At 41.6% G+C, this 4,994-nt stretch overlaps 1 pseudogene; it reads right to left on the reverse strand.

The window, feature by feature from the left end:
- Window positions 1-264: 264 nt before the first annotated feature.
- Window positions 265-1,156, reverse strand: LOC102281777 (large ribosomal subunit protein uL18 pseudogene; annotated as a pseudogene).
- Between the last annotated feature and the right edge of the window lie 3,838 nt (window positions 1,157-4,994).

A 4,994-nucleotide genomic window follows, 5' to 3' on the forward strand; every position in this document is an offset into this window, starting at 1 on the left:
AGTTTATTATTATCTTTACCTGAAAAATCCTGATAGAAGATTGTGGTTTGGTTTATTAATTCCTGGGCTTCTCTTGTGGCTCAACTGGTAAAGAATCGGCCTGCAATGCGGGAGACCTGGGTTTGATCCCTAGGTTGGGAAGATCCCCTGGAGAAGGGAAAGGCTACCCACTCCAGTCTTCTGGCCTGGAGAATTCCATGGACTATGCAGTCCATGGGGTCTCAAAGAGTCAGACATGACTGAGCAATGTTCACTTTCACTTTATTAACTCCCAGCAGCCCATTCCTGAGTTCTAAGGAAGCTTGCCTTCTTCTGAGCTACCTGATCTTTCTTCTGATCAAGTGACATTTTGGGCTGATTCCACCTCTTCTTTTTAACTTCTTTCTTAGGCTTCTTCTCATACACTGGATTCTCTCATATTGCAGCATGAGCTTTTTTATACATCTCCTCCATCATGTATGGAGTTATGTTGTTCTTTATGAATGGAGAGAATTGTTTCTTGTAAGCATCCTCATCTTCTTCAATCAGATGACACATGTAATCTGCAGCATTCTGCCCCATGATGTGCTTTCAGTGTACCTCAGCACTGAATTCTTTGTTTTCTGAATCATAACTAGGGAACCGTTTGGTACTGTGAGGGCTAGACAAACCTTCATTGCCAGGTCCCTTCAGGGCCCCAGAAACTATTCTCAGTAGTAGTCTTGGCAAGTCCTGCATCGAAGTAACAGGTGAAGGCACCAGGTTGACTATCAACGCTTTCCATATTGTGTTCATCTCCAGTCACCTCGACTTGGCCTTTGTAAATTTTGTCCATACCAAACCTATTCAGAAGTCTGCAGGCCAGCAGCAGGCCAGTACAAAGTGCCACAGCATAATTTGTCAGGCCAGCCTTCACACCATACTTTGGGAGTTGGTGAGCATAAACTGCACAAACTGTTATATGTTCTTCTATATAGGCATAAGCAGTCTGACAAATGATATCTCTTTTTGTTACATGAATGATCATTCTGTAATTGGATGTGTTGTACTTATTTTTATCTTGGATTACCAATCGTTTCTGAGCGTAGTAGTCAGTTTTGCCCTCTTGCCGTCTTCTGAATTTTACTTGGTATCTCTTGAAGTCAGCCGTGGTCTGGAAAACTTTAACAAACCCCATACTGTAGAATAGAACCCTGACTCTGCAGCTTGCCACAGAGCTCTGTGGTCCCATTCTTACAAGACTCACTCCAGTCAAGTTCATTTCTTGACTGCAGGCCTCTGGACCTAAGCTCTTTTCTGCTTCATTGTCATTATTTTTTCTAGATTGGAATGTCCTTTCTATCTCTCTAAATTCTAGCCATTTGTTTTATAAGACCCCACACTGATTTTTCCCTTTTCTGACTTCCGGTGGCAGTTCTACTCTATACTGTACTATGCAACATTCACAGATTTATTATGCTTTTCTAGGCTCAGCCCTTGATGCTGGATGGCAGTGGCTAATTTATCTTGCTGGCTGGAGGGTCTGAATACTTTGAAGACACACCGATAGTGAAGAAATAGCCAAGAATGATGCAGTGAGTTGGAATCCAGAGAAACAGACCAAGTCGACCTCAGTTGGAGTGGCTGAGAAACACTAGAGCAAGTAGAGAGGCTTGCAGTGTGGATAAGCATAGACTGATTCTCTTATTCCAGTTGAGAGAATCCCAAAGAAGGGTTCTGGTTAGCTCTCCTAGGGTCAAGAGCTTCATCCCTAACTAACCAAATGTGTTGGGGAAGACAAGGCCACATAGGAATTTGCCATGTGGATAGGGGTGGGGTGAATAGTTCCTCTGAGGAGGGGTTTTGGCCAAACATGGATGGCCTATGGATATCTAATATATTAAAAGCACAGCAGTGACTGTCCACTGGTAATGTCCAGTATAGGCGTGTGGGTCAGTATGCTGGCCATCAGGAAGGAAGAACTATGGTGTAGCATATCACCCTTCCTACTGTTAGAACAGAGTCAACAAGTCTTTATTGAGACTTACTCCCTGGGGACTTGATAATTGTTGGACTAGCCTTCAACTCTGTACACTGTCATTTTTTTTTTTCCTGTTACATTAACCCTAGGACCTGCGGCTCCATTTAGACACCCAACAGCCTTGACATTTCTCTGCTCTGCAAGGAACCACTGACAACTTGCACTGTTATCTTGGTCTTAATGACTGCTAAGTCACTTCATTTCCCAGAGGGAGATTGTGAAATCATCAACAGTGTCAGATCACTGGCAGCCATAAGCTCTAGATGGAATGTTTCCAGGAAGAAATGCGAGTGAGAAAAAGAGCTGGACACTTCCTTTTAGAGGAAGACTATTAGCTCATCCTGGGAAGGTCAGCTGGATGGTGGCAGAGTATAGAAGTATTAGCATTAACTGCTTAACTCTGGACCGGTCTTCCCCAGCACTAGGGGGCACCAAAGTCAGCAACTTCCTGATTTAGGCTGGTAGCATGTCAGCTGTTAGGAAATAAGATGAGGGACAAAGCTGTGAGGTAGGGAAGGTGGCATGGCATGAAGACCCTGGCATGTCTAGGTCCCTTTGGTCCATCTCTACTTGCTCTGTTCTGGCTTCTGCTGGTTGATCTGGGCTCCCCAGCTGCCTACCTGCCACCATATCCCTATTTCTTGTAGCTGCTGGGTTTTTGACCCACTACTTCTTTCAGAATTTATGCCTTTGCTTCTTTTGTCTGGCATGTGGATATTTGTTAGACTCTGCAGTGCTCCTTTGAACCTTGTCTTTTTGTGACATATTATGGAGGTGGTTTATCCAGGTGACTCAAGGCAGCACAAGCTCCGCATCCCACATCCTGGCACCTGGCTCTAAGCTTACTAGTACAGCTTCCAAATATACTGGGTGGAGTTTCTTTCCTTGCTGGGCCTCCACAGTGCTGTAAAGGACTTAATCCTCCACAGTGCTATATTAGCATTGCCTGTTAACTCATGACTGCATCCCCTCTAGCCCAAGTCAAACGCATCTCTGTACCCTCGGCCTCTGTCACAGAGCCTGGCACAGAGTGGCATTAACCATGACTGTGAAGTGATTGGAAAATGCTTACTGCCACCTCTGAGTGTGGCCTGGACTTTTCCTCTGAAAATATGACTCGCTTTTCCCTGTCTGTCTGTCCTTGGGTTCAGATGTAACTAATCACTACACTCCTCTTCTCCTTTTCCATCTACTGTCTTTGCTTTTCCTATCAGTCTATCTGAGAGAGAGTGCAGTGTAGTGGTTAAGAACATAGATCCTAAATAGGATTTTCTGGTTTTGAATCCTGGTTTTATTACTTATAAGCTGTGCAACTGTTAGCAAGTTGCTTTGCCTGTCTGTACCTCAGTTTCTTCCTCTGTAAAGTGGGAATAATAAGAATAGGACCAATCTCACAGGGCTGTTGGGAATATTAAATGTGTTACTATGAACAATGTACTTGAAATAGGATTTGGTACACAGCAGGCATTCTAGAAGTGTTAGCTGTTGTTACTGTTCTCTACCTTCACTGCTCAACCAAAAGTAAAGGTCATCTGACTTTGTTCCCTCTTGACCTCTTGGGCTTATCTACCTTCTTCTTGCACTCAACTTGTGTGCCTCAGTCTCATTCTCTGGTCCACTTAGCTGAATATTTACAAATATTTACCAATTTCTAATAAGCTAACACTGAGCTGTAGCCCAGGAGATATCTAGACTCATTCCTTTTAAGCATCACCTCCTCTACTCATGGTTCTTTCCTCAGGTCAAGTCCTGATTCAGACCTTGGTCTTTTAATGGCTGACTGTGGGGGCTGTGAAAAAGTAAGATTTATCTCTGCTGCTAGACAAAAATTTGACAAAGTGTTTTTGTAATGGGCTGGACAGTAAATTTTTTTTTTTTGGTGGAAGTATAGTTGATTTACAGTGTTGTATTATTAAGTTTCTGGTATATGGCAAAGTAATTCAGAAACATTTATGTGTATGTATATATGTATTTTCATATTCTTTTCCATTAAATTTGTTATAAGATATTGAATATCGTTTTCTGTGCTTTGCTTGTTGTTTATCTATTTTATGTATAGTGGTGTATATCTGTTAATTTCAATCTCCTAATTTATCCCTTCCTCCCTTTCCCCTTTGGTAACCATAAATTTGTCTGTGAGTGTGTTTCTGGTTTGCAAATAAGTATCACTTTTTTAAAGATTCCATATATAAGTGATATCATTTGATATTTGTCTTTCTTTGTCTGACAATTCACTTAGTATGATAATCTCTAATTCCATTTATTAGTATGTTTATTTGTGTGTGTATCACATCTTCTTTATCCATTCATCTGTTGATGGACATTTAGGTTTCTTCCATGTCTTGGCTGTAGTGCTGCAGTGGTTGTTGGGGTACATGTATCCTTTTGAATTAGGGGATTAGAGTTTTCTCTGGATATGTGCTCAGGAGTGGAATTGCTAGGTCGTATGGTAATTCTAAATTTTTAAAGCAACCTCCATACTGTTTTCCATAGCTGCATGAATTTACATTCCTACCAGCATTGTGGGAGGGTTTCCTTTTCTCTATACCCTCTCTAGCATTTATTATGGTCACCATTCTGATTGGTGTGAGGTGATGCCTCATTGCAGTTTTGCTGTGCATTTCTCTAATAATTAGCAATGGTGAGTGTCTTCTTATGTGGCTGTTGGCTATCTCTATGTCGTCTTCAGAGAATTGTCTGTGTAGGTCTTCTGCCCAGGTTTTGATTGCGTTGTTTTTTTGGTATTGAGTTGTATGAGCAGTTTGTATATTTTAGAAATCAAGCCCTTGTTGCTTGCAAATAAATTCTCCAGTCTCTAGGTTGGCTTTTCATTGTGTTTATGGTTTTCTTTGCTGTGAAAAAGTTTATAAGTTTGGTTAGACCCCATTTGTTTATTTTTGCTTTTATTTCTATTATTTTGGGAGACTGACCTAAGAACGCATAAATACGGTTCATGCCAGAGAGTGTTTCGCCTATGTTCTTTTCTAGGAGTTTT

This window comes from Bos mutus, chromosome 8 (genome assembly GCF_027580195.1).
Source record: "Bos mutus isolate GX-2022 chromosome 8, NWIPB_WYAK_1.1, whole genome shotgun sequence".
Taxonomy (NCBI): Eukaryota; Metazoa; Chordata; class Mammalia; order Artiodactyla; family Bovidae; genus Bos; species Bos mutus.